General features: G+C 36.2%; 1 protein-coding gene across 3 annotated transcripts in view; it reads left to right on the top strand.

Moving 5' to 3' along the window:
• The window catches only part of LOC101891690 (N-glycosylase/DNA lyase), a 30,179-nt gene extending 26,156 nt beyond the window's left edge, over positions 1–4,023 (top strand). The window contains exon 6 of one of the 3 annotated variants that reach the window (XM_059120954.1): positions 3,919–4,023. The gene's annotated coding sequence lies outside the window, so the exon portion shown is untranslated. Of the gene's footprint in view, positions 1–3,820 lie in introns of all 3 variants that reach the window. The other 2 variants (XM_020034645.2, XM_005177490.4) reach the window with 2 other exon arrangements.
• The last annotated feature ends 13,689 nt before the right edge of the window (positions 4,024–17,712 follow it).

Below are 17,712 nucleotides of genomic sequence, written 5' to 3'. Positions count from 1 at the left end.
ACGAAATATTTTGACAAATAAAAATTCCGAAATGTAGCGCGAACCAAGTCTTTCTACTTGAAATAGTCTATTCTTAGTGACTTATATTCTATATTTTATCTCATAATTCATATCTGCCCCACAGTGCAACCAACTTTTCGCCTTACAACCGTTGATTATATGATTCCATGCCACGGTGCACTGCTGCCACATATGTTTTGTTCGCCAGTCACGCATATTAGACACGTGAATCAATTGCTCCGTTTCGTAGATTTTGTTGTTGCTATCATGAAATGTTTTTTTGTAGCTACTCGCCGTGGTCGTCGTTGCAAATATTCTCGCAGGCAGGACGGGGCGTTTTGAATATGAATGTCGTAACGCAAAATGTGTCGCGTATTTTGTTATTATTTTCGCTTTATTGAAATTACTCACTTCAAATGCACAAACAGAGAGAGAGGAGGCAGGTCTGACTGATTGATATGAAATTCTGCCAAATGCTTATTTTTTGCATTATTTTTTATGGAATTAGGCTTTTTATTTGCAGCGATTCGAAGTGAAAAGCTTTAAGTGTCAAACGCAACCATAAATGTGTGTGTTTTTTTGCAAATAGCTTTGGAACGCACTGTCATGAATACTGTTTTCAATATGGCGATCATTTTTGAGATGAAAGGAAAGATGAGATTATTATTGCTATCACTGATAATTTCAAAAATTTGAATCAAATCTATATTTAAGTTTGGTTCAATATATGACGTTTTTATACCCTCCAGCATTCTATGGAGGATATTTAAACTTTGTCTATCCGTTTGTAACTCCTTGAAATATTAATAATAGACCCAACAAAGTATATATATTTTTTGGATCAGCGTAAAATTCTAAGACGATATAGCTTGTAGAAGGCTTACATTTTGGGTACATGCATAGTTTACCAGTAGGCAGGTTAAGTTCGTAAATGGGATATTTCGGTCCACGTTTCTGTATAGCCCCCATATAACGGTACCTCCCGATATTCGGTATTTTCATGACTTTAGTAAAATAATTTCCGGAAATATTTCAAATTTCGCATTTGAAGTTCGTAATGGGTACTACAGCCTATGACAACATTTTTTGTATGCAGGTCCAGTCTTCGTACAGCCCCCATATAACGGTACATCCCGATTTTCGGTATTTTGAAGATTTCAGCAACAATATTCACCGGAATCGTTTCAAATTTCGTACTGGAAGATCTTAATGGGTACTACAAATTATGGCAAAAAAAATTCGTTTGCAGGTCCACGTCTTCGTATAGCCCCACATACATACTGATATTCGATTTTTTTATGATTTTTGCGACATTGTTCACCGGAATTGTTTCAAATTTCATATTTGATGTTCGTAATGAGTACTACAGCCCCCACAGGTCCACATCTTCGTATATAATGGTTTTCATTTAAGTAATAGTTTACGGCATTTTTTTTAAATTTTCAAGATCCTTCCAAATGGTGGAGAGGCCAGACTTAGCTGATTTTTTACTTGTTACTTGTTTAATTTGTCAAACTTATCCTATTTTGTTTCCATTGTATTCAAACTTATCTTACTTTGTATCCACGTTACCACGCGTAAAATATAATATAAAAACTTCACTTATAATGGCCGGTTTACATATCGTGCTAGAGTCATATGTTAAGTGACTATTTCACATTTTATATTACGATTTTTTGTAGGATATTTTTAAGCATTCCCAATAACTTAAAAGTTATAGAAACTTTATACTGACTTAATTGTAGTTTAGTAAAAATCGCCTATTTTTGAATTTTTTTTTCTAGAGAATCTTGATTCAAGACCAGGGTAAAAGGCGATTTACCGAAGATAGAAAATATATATGATAACCTTTGAAAAAACATATCTAATAATTGGTTGCATGATGGATTTTAAAAATAATAATTTTTTGGGGGCATCAGAATTTTTATAAAACAATAAAATTCTTAATAACTTTATTTTGGTTTTGAGATCAACTGAAAAATCAGTGGGCTATTATCAGAATTTTGACAGTCATGTGCGGAGATATATTTAATTGAGAAAAGCAACATCCGTGTTTCACCGTCTATGCCAAATAAATTTGAGTATCCACAAAAAATTGTTGCAAACACTCCTAAATCAATAAAATAACTACCTCTCAGAAAAAGTTCCAAAAAAATTTAGAGGTTTTACTAATAGAGTTGTTCCGCCATACTTTATGAACTGCATTCTATAAGTTAAGTTATACATATACCATATATTTTATTTAAATTCAAAATATATGAATTAAATAATTTAAAATTTTAACAAAATTAACAAAAATCTATTTTTTATAACACATTGGGTTCGACTTTTTCAAAAAATATGGTATTAAAAAAAATCACATTTTCATAAAAATTAGAAAAAAATCAGTTTGCCTTGAATTGTTATGCAACTACTGAATCTAATTGAATTACTGAATGGTTTTTACGATGTCATCGTAAAGCTGATAAAGTTAAAAAAAGCTTGAGTATTTTGAAGAAGAACTGAAACGATTCCGGTGAATAATGTTGCTGAAATCATCAAAATAATGAATATCATGAGGTGGTGTTATGTGAGGGCTATACGAAAACGTGCACCCACATAGCCCATTTACAAAATTTAACTGCCTACGGGGAAAATACATATGTGTGCAAAATTGCAGCCTTCTATTTCAGTTCTTTCGAAAGAAATCGTGATTACAACGGACAGATGGACGGGCAGACAGACAGACACACAGGCAGATGCACATCATTTAATAGTCTTAGAACTTTACGCTGATCCAGAATATATACTTTGTAGGGTCTATCATGAATATTTCGGAACGACAAAGCTAATATACCCTCCAGATTGGTGAAGGGTATACAAATATATAATTCATCTTCCATGTAAGTCTTGCTATGATAAATCAGTCCAATGTAATATCTGATAAATGGATAGAATATATACTGAAATACAAGAAGATATTCGCGTCTTTGAACTCGATACAGGTTTTTTTTTTATAAAAATACAATGTACTGAGTTTGAGTCAAATGGGGACTAACTTGGTGCCCGGCTTTACCTAAAACTTTTGTGGTTGAAATTCCACGACAATTTGCTAAAAACATAATCGTTGTAAACATTTACTTGACGACTACAATTTCGTTATATTTGCCAATAAAATAAAACGTTAACTACATCGTTTAAGCTTGCTTTTAATTCCCTTTAAATATTAGATAACTTTTCAAAGCATGTAAATTGTGTTGCTTTTTGAATACTAAGCAAATTTAAAGCATACTTTTAGGCTTATATTTTAAGTTGTGGTAATGTATGCTCCCCAAAATAGGCTCCAAGTTTTACACAATTTTGTGAATTGTAATTATTTGATGCTGGCAACACCATGGAAAATACTGCTTGGTCGATTCTGTTCGCCTGGTATTTCAGGAAATTTGGTTATTTCGCAATTCAGCCTGTGAGTGACGTCACGATCTGTTTATTGAGGGAGAGTGCGTAGCTTCTCTTAAAATCTTGGGTTTTCATAACTTTTGTTCTATTTTAATTATTTTAATGTGGAAAATAAAAAATAACACATATTCACTATTTAATGTTGAGTTTTATTACATATTTTAATTAATTATTATTTAACATTAATTTATTACATGTTTTTATTTTATGTTTGTTATAATCTGTTACATGTATTATAAACGATTTTTTCATGTTAGAATACGAATTGAGTAACTTTAAATTAAACTTATTATTAAAATTTGAATATAATTTATAAATATTTAATTCAATGAAATAATGATAAATATATCAATTATCTTTCTTATTTATTTTCCATATGTAGACGCCTGCTTCCATCGCACTTATCGCTCATTTATTTGCAGTACTTTTACCCATATTTTCCATGTATAAGGCAATTGGAAACATGATATGCAATTGAAGTGATGTGGCTTCCGGAGTACCCTGTAACGAAAATGTAAAATATATATTTATTATATAAGTATTTTTAAACAAATGTTAAATAAACAATATTCTTTTTAATCAATATTTAAAGGATGTTTGAACAATTAAATTTATTATGAGGAGTTGAAGAATTGGGAAACACGCATTTTAACAATGATATAACAAACACATTGGGAACCTGCAATAAACATTATTTTTTTTTATAGACTGGGCCAAGGTGTGGGAATCCTTGCACGAGTCGATTCGAATCGAAACTTTATACCCTCAGCGATGTGGCTGAGCCATCGAAATAACGATTTTAAACATTTGGAGTCGAACTACCGATGTCTGTCCGCGTGCCCGTCTATCTGGCTGGTGCTCACGATTACTCTTGAAGGGAGTATCCAATTTGGTCCAAACTTGGTACATCGTAGTTTAATATCTAACTTAGATCGAGTTCGGAGATGGACAATATCGCTTTACTCCTTCCACACAAAGTGTTAAAATTTACAAAGAAAATAATGTACTGCACAGAAAGAGAAAGGATAATCCGATTTTGCTCCAACTTTGCAAATCCTAAAATTTCCATAAGTGCTACGTCAGGTGCGAAAATGGACAATATCGGTCCATTCCATCAAGTACATCCGCCTCCCCAAAGGGTCTCTTATAAAATGTGATGTAAGAGTCCGATTGTTTTCAAATTACACATTTCTCAATATTTCTATCAACGCGAGACCTGTTGTAAAGACGAGAGATACCGGTCTACTCCTTCTGGTAGTACCTTCCCCTCAAAGGGGTCAATATTTTGAATAACAAAACGCCAATAAAATGGAAAATTAACATCCGATTCTCTTCAAAATAAACACATCACAATATTTTTATTAACTTAACGTCCGGAATGAGTATGGAATACATCGGTCCACTCCTGGTACCTCCCCCACGAAGGATTAAAATTTTTAATATCCGTGAAGCTCATAAAACTCGAAATTAACAGATTCTTTTCAGACTCGACATATTTCAATATTTCTATCAAGAAAATATCTGTTACAAAGATAGTAGAGATCGAACCATTCCTTCGGGTACCTCTCCCACAAAGGGCTTAAATCTAGTTTAGTAAAAACTCTTTGATTTTTTCGACATTTTTTCCAGAGGTAGGTGTTTTTACCCTGATTCCGGGAAACAATTTTTTTCTTGATTGTTGACCCGAAAGTGCGGGTTGAAGACCTGGGCTGGACTGGGATCCACTTATCCGATATAGACAATATGTGTATAGTTGAAGGCTTATAAAAATTCCTAAGCGGCATTTGGCTGGAAAACCACAAGTGGCTAACGTTAGAGCACTCCAACATTTAAATGTGAATAAATCTTTTGTGTCTCGTACCATCGCTCGTTACCGTGATACAGGTAGCGTAGCCCGAAGACAAGGAAATGGACGGAAAATAGCAACACAACTAGAAATGGTTCGAAAAGAAACATTTGGCTGAAAATGTCTCGTGAGCTGAACATATCGCAATACTCCATTCGGCAAATATTGAAAAATTAGCTCGGGGTAAAGCCATTGAAATTCCAAAATGTAAGAACTTATACCGCAACAGAAAGAAAATAGACTCAAAAGAGTTGCTTCGCTTGGCCAAAAGTGTTGAACTGCCGAATTTGGTTTTCTCCGATGAGAAAACATTCGTTGTCCAGCAGTTCGTGTTTACTTGCCAAAGAGGTCAGCTGAAAATGTGCACCTTCGGTTGGCCACCAGAACTCAAGCGCCGGCCATAGTGATGGTGTGGGCCGCCATAACAGCCGATGGTCGCTCTCCGCTCGTATCAATCAATCGTGGCATCAGAATAAATGCCGAATATTATCGCAAAAATATTCTGGAGGGCGTATTAAAGCCTTGGGCACATCAACATTTTGGCCGCAGACCTTGGACATTCCAACAGGATCCAGCGCCATCGCACTCAGCACGCGCCACCCAAGAATAGTTACAAAATGAGGTTCTTCGCTTCATTTCCAGTGGCCACTGAAATCTCCGGATACCAATCCGTTGAACTATTGCGTCTGGAGTATTTTGGAAAGCAAGGTTGGTACTAAAAAATAACAAAGTGTCGATCACCTCAAGCAAGGGCTTCGCCGGAATTTTCCAAACTACAGAGAGAGCAGAGCAAAATTCGGGTAGCGTGTGACGGATTCATTGGCCGTTTGAAGGCTATAATTCGTGTCAAAGGTACCCAATTTAAACAAATCTAAACTTTTTCTAAAATTTGATGCTATTTCCGACATTTCTTGTTTTCATTCAATAGAATCTAAAAAAATGTAGAAATGATTGCATCACGATTGCGATTTATCTCACCCTGTAAATACCTATTTTCATAAAAATATAAAAATCACGAAATTTATAAAAATATTAAATTTTCCAATCCCTTTCGAGGAAAGTGGCAAAGTTCAACCGCACGGCTGCATAATATTTAAATACACTTTCGATGTTGAACTCCCCTCGGTTTGCAGTAACTTATTCAACATACCAATTATTTTAATTAACGTTGAAATAAATCGCATTTCAAATTATATCACAAAAAGTGTGTACATACTTACCGATAAAAATCGCAATTGTTTGCTGCGGTTCGTTCTCACATTTGGGTATTACAGGAGAAAAACGGAAAACAGAAAAATCGTATTTAAAATTCCACATAATTTCGACTTTTATATTCAATTCAAAATAACAATTAAGATATTCATTTCGCATAATTGCAATTTAACGCAAAAACGAAAAACGAACAAACAGAAGAGTTAAGGAGGCACGCAAAAAAAAAACACACACACACACCCATGCAAATACCATGGAAAAACCGCCTAATAGCAATTCGTTTGGTTTGGCTATGAAGAGCTGGATGGTGGATTCGTTGATGATGTCTCTATGTGAGTGTGATACACCGCCACATTCGTTTAACTGTGTCCGTGAAAAAAATCTACCACAGATTGAATGAAAATGGCAACAGACGACCGACCCAAGTGGTCACGGGGTGGCTTTAGAATAGCAAAAAAAAAACAGAACAGCAACAAAAACGCTATAACAAAATACACTTTTTTTTAAGAAACGACACGACGTCGAGTTCAATTTCCTCGGGTCGCGTGTGTCTATTTCTCAAAACTCAACTAAACGAATTTGTTCATTAAGATTTCATTTCGTTTTGTAACATTGTTGTAATTATTGCTAAGAGAGCACAGACCGCACAGTGGCGAAATGGGGTTTGAAAAAATAAATTACAAAAAATGTAAAATCGAAAAATAATAACTACCATGGTAACCGAAGAATAAATCCTGCAAAAATTGTTCCGAAATAAGGTCACGACTACAACTTCTTTGCTCTTTGAGCCCATACTTTATGTACAGAGGGTGAGAAAAAAAAACTGCAACAAAGTCAAACGCCATAATTTTTACATTTTTTTTTTTAATTTAAAAATTAAATGAAAGTAAAAAATGTCGGAAATAGCATCAAATTTTAGAATAAGTTTAGATTTGTTCGAATTGGTCACCTTTGGCACAAATTATGGCCTTCAAACGGCCAATGAAACCGTCACACGCTGCCCGAATGTTGCCCTACGGAATTTCGGCCCATTCCCGGATTGGTATCCGGAGATTTTGTTGGCCATTGTGCGCCGGAAATGTAGTGAGGAACCTCATTTTGTAACCATTCTTGGGTGGCGCGTGCTGAGTGCATGGTGCTGAGTCCTGTGGGAATGTCTAAGGTCTGCGGCCAAATGTTTTGCGTGCCCAAGGTTTTAATACACCCTCCAGAATATTTTCACCACAATATTCGGCATTTATTCTGATGCCACGGTCGATTAATACGAGCGGAGAGCGACCATCGGCTGTTATGGCTGCCCACACCATCACCATGGCCGGCGCTTGAATTCTGGTGGCGAACCGAAGGGGCACATTTTCAGCTGACCTCTTTGGCAAGTAAACAAGAACTGCTGGACAACGAATGTTTTCTCATTGGAGAAAACCAAATTCGGCAGTTCACCAATTTCGGCCAAGCGAAGCAACTCTTTAGCTCCTTTAAGTCTATTTTCTTTCGGTTGCGGTGTAAGTTGTTGTACTTTTTGGAATTTTAATGGCTTTACCCCCCGAGGTAATTTTTCAATCTTTGCCGAATGGAATATTGCGATATGTTCAGCTCACGAGCCATTTTTCGGCCACTGCGAAGCGGATTTCGATCAAGTCGCTTCTTTACTTTTCGAACCATTTCTGCTGATGTTGCTGTTTTCTTCCGTCCACTTCCTTGACGTCGGGCTTCGTTACCAGTATCACGATAACGGGCGATGGTACGAGACACAAAAGATTTATTCACATTTAAATGCTGGAGTGCTCTATGGTAGTCACTTGTGGTTTTCCAGCCAAAAATAAAAAAATCACACTATCACGCTTGAATTCCATCACGAATATATTTTTTTCTGGAAAATTCTCACCAAAATGCTTTTGTCCGCTTGTAAATAATATAATGAGCTGTCATTGGAATAATTTTTACATCTGTCGGACGAAAGACTTACAAATGACAGCAGTCTGAAGTTGGTTGCAGTTTTTTCCATCTCACCCTGTATCTTGAGTTAGTAGAAGTAATGGGATGTGTAAAATATTAAGAGAATTCAATAAACGTTTTGGCTATTCAGAAAAATTGACCCCTTGTGGGGGAGGTACCAGAAGGAATGGTCCGTTCTCTAACATCTTTATAACAGATCTTGTGTTGATGGAAATATTGAGATCAAGAGCAAGATCTAAATGGAATCGGATGTTAATTTTTCGTTTTATGAGCTTCATGGATACTCAAAATGTTGACCGTTTTGTGGGGGAGGTACCAGATGGAGTGGACCGATATATTCTGCCTTCACACTAGTTCTTGGGTTAAAAAAATATTGTTATGTGTGTAATTTTAAGACAATCGAACTCTCATATCACATTTTACAAGAGCTACAATTATTCAAAATGTTGACCCTTTGTTGGGGGATGTACTTGATGGAGTGGAACGATATTTTTCATTTTCGCACCTTTTTAGGATTTGCAAAGTTAGAGACAAATCGCATTTTCCTTTCACTTTTCGTGTAGTAAATTTTTTTCTTTGAAATTTTTAACATTTTGGTGGAAGGGACCAGAAGGAGTGGACCGATATTGCCCGTCTCCGAACTCGATCTAAATTTGACAATAATATTACGATGCACCAAGTTAGGATCAAATCGGATACTTCCTCCGAGAGTTATCGTGCGCACCAGCCAGACAGACGGACGGACTGACGGGTATCGATAGATTAACTCCAAATGTCCTGAAACAGATTTGGTCCAAAGAGACCCAGGGTCTAAAACCTTTATTTCGATGAGGCATGTTTTTGGTCGTATCAAATGATATATACCCTTCTCTCTAGCCATATGGCTGGGGGTATAACAATTAAAAAAGGGGATTAGTTCGGCCGGGCCAAACTATAATATCATCCACCATTTGGAAGAAACTTAAAAAAATCCGGCGAAAAAACCGTGTTATGGGAGCTATACAAAGTCGTGGAGCTGTATAAATTTTCTGCTAATTTCGTAATTAATTTCCTACCGATTTTCCGGAGAATAATGTAGCTGAAATTATTAAAATACCGAATATCGGGAGATATTGCTATATGGGGCTATACTAAGAATAGGACCAGCATACGCAATTTTTTGTCATAGGCTGTAGTACCCATTGCGAACTTTAAATACGAAATTTGAAACAATTCCGTTAAATACCATCAAATTACCAAATATTGAGAGGTACCGTTATATGTGGGCTATACGAAAACATGGACTGACATGGCCCATCTCCGAACTTAAGCTGCCTACTGGCAAAATACACATGTGTGCAAAATTTTAGCCTTCTATCTCAATTCGCTTGAAAGATCGCGTAATAACAACAGACAGACATACGAACATACGGACAAAAGACGGACATCGCTTAATCGACTTAGAATTTTACGCTGATCTGGAATATATGCACTTTATAGGGTCTATCATGAGTATTTCGAAGAGTTACAGCCGAAATGACAATGTTAATATACCCTCCAAAAAATAGTGGAGGGTATAAATATCCCTAAATAGCTTCAAGGTATTTGTTTTAATAATTCTGCGAAAATCCTAGAAATGTATTCCTAATGATTTCGACATATATTCAGCTACGAATATAGCTCAAAAAATCCTTGACAATAACCCAAAAAAAAAAAAAACACGATTTTAGCTTAACCGGCCCTTGAGAATAATTCCTAAAAATAGTTTCCATTGTATCTGCAAAATGATTTAAAGTTGTCATTAAAAGAGGCAAGATAAAACACACATTCCTTGGAAATAATTTTCAAAAACATTCACGGTTATAGCTCCAATATACTCCTAAAAATAATTCCTGAAAATCAAAGATTATTCTTCTTATAAACTTTAAATTCCGATAGTGCCCCCTACCAACCACTGTTCCCCAAAATACAATGATCATTAATCAAAATAATAACGACCATCATAATGATCATCTAACAGGGTGCTGCATTAACAAATGCCATGTTCTTGTAACTGTCTTCTATCCACTCTTCCTCAGGATGGAAGCATGCACGCCATTTGTGGTGGCGGGCTGTACACTGTGAATTGTTTACTGCCTGCCGGAATTCTTCTTCTCTTCTCTACTTTTATTTATTTTGTTTGGCTCAAGTCTGGAGTTTAAATCTTAAGTGTGCTCTGCTCCCGTTTGTATGCCTGTGTGTGTGTTTTTTGTTTTTTTTTCTACTTCTGTTTAATGGTTCCATTGTTTGTTAAATAGTTTCATATTTTAGTTAATTATTTTCCCACGTTCTTCCACAAAATTCCCATAATCTAAATTTAATGTAAAGAAAATTTACTGTGATGAACTCTTCTTGGAGGTGCAAACCGAACCACAGCAGCAAAAGGGATATCTGCACGAACAAAAAATAAAAAAAAAAACAGTGGTGGCTAGGGAAGAAGAGTTACTTGGGTTCACATAAAAATGGGGGAGTTTGGGGTATTTTGTTGTTCCCGTATTACAGATTTTTGGCGGTGCATTGCAGGGATCAGAAACAGTCTAGACAGGAAGGGTGGTATTTTATGCTGCAAGTTTGATTTGATTTATGCTCACATCGCACGAGCAAGTGCAATAAGTTTTTAAATATAATTCAGACATTTAAATACAAGAAGAATATTTTGATAAACATTTAAATTTAAATTTTAAAACCAAGGCCTACAGGACGTTTTATCCTAGGAAAAATATGGTAGTCCTATGTGGCACTTTTAGTATTTTATTACAACATATCTTCCTTATTACCAGTAGGACCGAAATAATGATCACTACATACACCCTGCATTACCAGAATCTTTATCTTTAATCTTTATAGCACCATGCAATGAGTCACGGCAGCACAGAGTGAGCACGTCCTTCTAGAAAACGTAAGGCTTAGAAAATACGAAAAATGTTAGATTTTCAGGAATTATTTTTAGGGGTCAATTGCCACGAAAGTAAAAGTATTGACTACCATAACCGATTTTCATTTCAAATATGCTAGATTCTTGCAGGTTCTGAATCAGGGCTTATTTCGGAAATTATTGCCAAGTAGAATAAGGTACATAATCGTACCTTTTTAGAGCTGGGCTAGACAAATGCGCCTTGTGATTTCAATGAGCGTTATTCTCTCCACACTCAAAATCAGAATAATTTAAAAACAATGTAATCTGAGAGTAACACAATTGGGAGAACATTAAATTGCGACTCTTTGTCCGGCACTGCTTTGGAGGACTATTTTAAAAATTTATTCAGGGACTATGGGAACTATAATAGACTATTTTATAAATTGTGTTTCATGACCCTATAAAACTAAAATCGTAGATTTTTTAGGAATTATTGATTTTTGAATGAGGGATTGTTGGGTCCTTTTAGAAATTAGAGTCTAGGAATTTTAAAACTCTATTCAAGTAGTAATTTCTATGATTTTCTAGTATTTCTGAAGCTATAATTGCGTATTTTTATAGGAATCACTTTTAAAAATGATTGGAGTAACAAATGTGCCGGTTTTAAAAATTAATGATTTTTGGAGCTATAGACGTGACGCCTTTAAAAGAATCAAGTATGGTATAATCCTTGCTCTTGTAAGGAATTAATTATTGTAGCTATGTATTATGGTTCCTTTCGAAAATATTTTTAAGCTCGAGCTACGATTGCGATTTTGTTTGACATTTTTTTCTAGGATTTTTTGGAGCTATGGTACTATATAATTGCGGCTCTATTTAGGAATTGTCTTAAAGGATTACTAGTGCTCGTGGATATTTTAGATATTATTTTCAAGGGTCTTTGGAGCTTTGGCGTCGAGCAGAAGATGTGAAGTTTTGAAAAATGTCTTATAGTCCTGAAATATTTTTAGATATAGTCGATGTTTTCTTTAATTTTCTTTTTTTGGGCAGAGTCTACAGGAGCTAGAATCGTGATTTTTTGCAGGAACTATTTTAAGGACTATTGCAAACATGTTCGTGACCCTTCAGGTATTACAGTTAAGGTATTTAAAGATATTTGCAAAGCACTTTAAGGATTGTTTGGGCCACTTATTAGGATTGAGAATCAAAGATTACAAGAGCTGCAATCGCGATACTTTTCGAGAATAGTTTGTAAGGACTTTTGCAGCTGTAATCGTGGCTCATTTTAGAAAGTATTTTCAAGGATGTTGGAGCCATACTCGTGATTCCTTTTGAAATTATTTTTAAGGATCATTGGAGCTATAATCGTTGTTTTTTTCGGGGCCTTTATAGAAAAAATTTTCAAGGGTCTTTGGAGCTATAGTCTTGGTGCGTTTCATAAGTTTTTTTCAAGGATTGTTGGAGAACTAATACCTTTTTTTTAAATTTTCTTAAGGTTAATTAAAGCAATGCTCGTAGTTCTTTTTGTGAATTCTTGTCTGAGATTATTAGAGCCTTAATCGAGGCTCATTTTCGGAATGAGTTCCAAAGATTTTTGGAGCAATTTTCAATACACTTTAGAGATTAGTGAGAATGGCTAGAGTTATCACCGTGGCTATTTTGAGGATTTATTGGCTAGAAGGTCTTCGTCCGACAAAAGGTCTTTTGTTTATAGAAGATCTGTAGAAGTTCTTCTATCTGTAAAATGAATGTATGAGGTCTTTGTTCCACAGAAGACCTGTTGAAAGTCCTCTGTCCACTGAAGACCTATGAAAGGTCTTCTAACAATAGAAGAACTGTAGAAGGTCTTGTTAAAGGTCTTCTTTCAATAAATGACCTGCAAAAGGTTTCCTGTCCATAGAAGACATGACAGTCTTTACAGTAAACCTAAACAGGTTTTCCAACCCTAAAAGACGGTTTTCTGTCCTTAGAACAAATGTAGGAGGTCTTCTGTCCACGGAAGACCTGTAGAAGTTCTAATGTACACAGAAGATCTCTAAAAGTGTCTTCGGACCACAGAAGACATGTAGAAAGTCTTTTGTCCCTATAACACCTGTTGAAGATATGCTGCCCACAGAAAACCTGTGGAATGTTCCTGCCTATAGAAGACTTGTAGAAGGTCTTCTATCCACAGAAGTTCTATAAAAAGTCTTCTGGCTACGCAAGACTTATAAAAGATATTTGATCCATGGGTGACTGTAGACGGTCTTTGGTCCACAGAAGACCTGCAGAAAGTGTTCTCTCCGTAGAACACCCATGGAAGGGTTCTATCTATAGAGGACTCCTGGATGATCTTCTATCCATAAAAGACTTGTGGATGTACTTCTTTGCATAGAAGACTTGTGGATGTTATTCTACCCATACAAGACCTGTGGAAGGTCTTCTATCCACGGAAAACCTGTGGAAAGTTTTCTATCCATAGACGACCTGTTGAAGGTCTTCCATCCATAGAAGACCTGTGGAAGATTTTCTATCTTTTCTATCTGTGGAAGGTCCTCTAGCTCTATAAGACCTGTGGATTGTTCTCTAACTATAGAATCTCTGTAGAAGGTCTTCTATCCATAGAATACCTGTAAAAGATCTTCTAACCCTAGCAGACCTTTAGAAGGTCTTCTAACCATAGAGGACCTGTGGAGGGTCTTCTAGCCATAGAAGACCTGTGGATTGTCTTCTATCCACAGAAGATCCGTGAAAGGTCTTATCCATTGAAGAGCTGTGGAAGATTCTTTATCCATAGAAGATCTGCAGAAAGGTTTCTGTCCACAAAAGACATGTAGAAAGTCTTTTGTCCATAGAAAACCTGTAAAAGGTAATTTGTCCACAGACGACCTGTTGAAGGGATGTGTAGGGTCTTCTATATATGGAAGGCTTGTAAATGGTGTTGTACTGATATACATCTTTGAAGGAAATCTCTTAATAAAGAGCCTATACAAGGCTTACGGTATTCATTCACCTCCTTGTATGCCGATTTTCCCACGCTCCTCTAAAATGTTCGTTGCCACGCCACTGTTTTCCATTAAATATGTATGTATATTCTCCCACCCGACATGGACGATTTAATGCCAGTTTACATGTAAGACTAAGAGTATTTTTGGTCTCCGCTGAAGACAAAAAAATATCTCAATATGCATTCTCTGCAGTACACTAACTAAAGATGAAGGGATGTGTGGAGTGCCAGCCAAACCATCCACGAATAAAAACTCCAATTTATAATTGCTGCCGGTATAAATATGAAATATTAAATATACCGGTAAAATAATGTTGTTACAAAGAACTACTATAGATGTTAGACACACAGACCATTACACGAACTTGGATGGAAGTCGTACTTCAATACAGACATAACTTTGTTGAAACTCTCATAAAAAGAGAACAACAAAAAACATTAAAATCTCCAAACAAACACGACAACCCAATATTACGATGATGGTTAAGCTTAAATCAGCGATGAGTAAAAGAGAACCCCCTTTTCTCAGTGGACGGCACGCAAGTAAGAGGCGCATGCGTAATTGATATTGCTCTTTACAAAAAAAATTGAAGGGAGTGTTGTAATTGTGTTTGTCATGTCTTCGTTTGTCAGCCCATCCGTTTTTCTGCCTGTCCATACCCGTACACACTTCAACAGCAGAAATATAAAAACATTACATCTATTGTTTTGTTTGATAGCGATCAAATGACATATGACAAAATGACAATGACACTAAAGTGCCCACAAAAACTGTGCGCCCATAGAGGGTCGTATGAGTGTTTCAGTTACATAAAATTAAACCATAAAATAGGCGTAAACTTTTGAGTTGTAGTATCAACTGAAGAAGTATGAATGAAATACAATCTGTGGTAAATGCGAAATAGTGTAAAAACAATAAAAACCACAACAACATTTGTTCGGACCTTGGTTTTTTGGGTGGTGGTGGTGGTGATTTGGATTTACACCGAATCATGTAATTAAAACAGATTTATTAGGAAATGTCTTAACCAAGTCACTGGCTTGACTGACCAAGTGCATGGAAGAAGAAGAGTCATGTGTTGTTGATTGCCATGTAGTGACACTTCCTATATTTCCTCCATTATTTCCTTGATGAAGCCGACCAACTGGCCAGTCGGACAGTTTAGTTTTGAATTGATATCATTGTGTCACCAGTTGGTTTTTTATGATGGTGATGATATTTCCTTGATATCATTGTTGGCATAACAAATTGAGTGATGCGCGAAGAAGAATGATCTGATCATGATCTTGGCAATCATATTTTGAAACGAAGATCTTTAAATGTTGACAGGTATGAAAAGAAATTGTATTTACGCACCAAATGGTGAACATTTTGAAATTTGACATATCTATATCTATAAAATAGAAAAATGTGTGGTCATTTGATTGTACGTTTGAAGGTAACATAGGCTATATAGATTTTTAAAGTGCTAATATAGCATCATAATCGGAGGTACCTCCGAAAAAATGATCGGTGATAGATTCAGTCCTCAGTCTTTGGAATGAGTATCGGAATTCGGTACAAAAATAAATTTGCCATATTATATTGGTTAAGGGGTGGATATAGCTCCCATACAGGGTGAGATAAAAAAAGTCAAAAAGCAGTAAGTTCGACCGGCCGAACTTTGAATACCCTCCACCATTTGGAACAAATTTGGATATTTTCAAAAAATAAAATCTTTAAAAAATTCTGTTATAATTTTAAAAATTCCGAATATAGCCGTTATATTGGGGTCTATACGACGTGGACCTACATAGGCATTGTTTGTCATAAGCCATTACCATATTCAAATTCGAAACTTGAAATAAACGGTGAATATTGTAGCTAAAATCATCAAAATATCGTATGTAGGGAGGTACCGTTATATCGGAGCTGTGCGAAAACCTGGACCAGCAACAATTTTCTTTCACAGGCTGTAGCATCCATTACGAACTTAAAATACGACATCTCAAACAATTTCGGTGGGTGTTGTACCTATATTCGTAAAAAAAACCGAATATAGGGAGTTACTGATATATGGGGCCTATACGAGACCTGCACCTGCATGAACAATTATCTGCCACAGACTGTAATGGGAACCATTACGAACTCTAAATACGTAATTTAAAACAATTCCGGTGAATAATGACCCTTAAATCATCAAAATACCGAATATTGAGAGTTACCGATATATGGGGGCTATACGAAGACGGGGGCTATGCACAGACAATTTTATGTCATAGGCTGTAGTATCGATTTCGAAGTTCAAATACCCAATTTGAACCAATTCAGGTGAATAGTGTCGCTAAAATCATCAAAATACTGAATATCGGGAGGTACCGTTATATGGGGGCTAAACTTAAACTGCCTACTGGAAAAATAAACAAGTGTGCGAAATTTTAGCCTTCTATCTCAATTCGTTCGGAAGATAGCGTGATTACAACAGACAGACAGACGGACATCGCTAAATCGACTTAGAATTTTACGCTGATCTAGAATATATATACTTTGTTGGGTCTGACATGAGCATTTCGAGGAGTTACAAACGGAATGACAAAGTTAATATACCCTCCATAGTATGGTGGAGGGTATAAAAACTGCAACAAAATCAAACGCCATAATTTTATTATTTTTTTTAATTTTATTGAATGAAAGCAAAAAATGTCGGAAATAGCATCAAATTTTAGAATACGTTTAGAATTGTTCGAATTGATCACCTTTGGCACCATTTATAGCCTTCAAAGGGCCACTGAAACCGTCACACTCTCCTCGATTGTTGCTCTGCGGTATTTTGGCCCATTCCCGGCGAAGTGCTTGCTTGAGGTGATCGACACTTTGGTATTTTTTAGTACCAACCTTGCTTTCCAAAATACTCCAGACACAATAGTCCAACGAATTGGTATCCGGAGATTTTGGTGGCCATTGTGGGCTGGAAATGAAGCGAGAAACCATTTTGTAACCATTCTTGGATGGCGTGTGCTAAGTGCGATGGTGCTGAGTCCTGTTGGAATGTCCAATGTCTGCGGCTAAAATGTTTGCGTGCCCAAGGCTTTAATACACCCTCCAGAATATTTTCCTGATAATATTCGGCATTTATTCTGATGCCACGGTCGATTAATACGAGCGGAGAGCGACCATCGGCTGTTATGGCGGCCCACACCATCACTATGGCCGGCGCTTGAGTTCTGCTGGCCAACCGAAGTTGCACATTTTCAGCTGACCTCTTTGACAAGTAAACACGATCATTTTGATTGTTTACAAACTGCTGGACAACGAATGTTTTATCATCGGAGAAAACCAAAGCAACTCTTCAGCTCTTTTGACTTTATTTTCTTTCCGTTGCGGTGTAAGTACTTGCACTTTTTGGAATTTCAATGGCT

Source organism: Musca domestica, unplaced genomic scaffold (genome assembly GCF_030504385.1).
Source record: "Musca domestica strain aabys unplaced genomic scaffold, Musca_domestica.polishedcontigs.V.1.1 18, whole genome shotgun sequence".
NCBI classification, from domain to species: Eukaryota; Metazoa; Arthropoda; class Insecta; order Diptera; family Muscidae; genus Musca; species Musca domestica.
The sequence above is the reverse complement of the archived record's forward strand: the minus strand, read 5'-3'. Positions and strand labels throughout refer to the sequence as shown.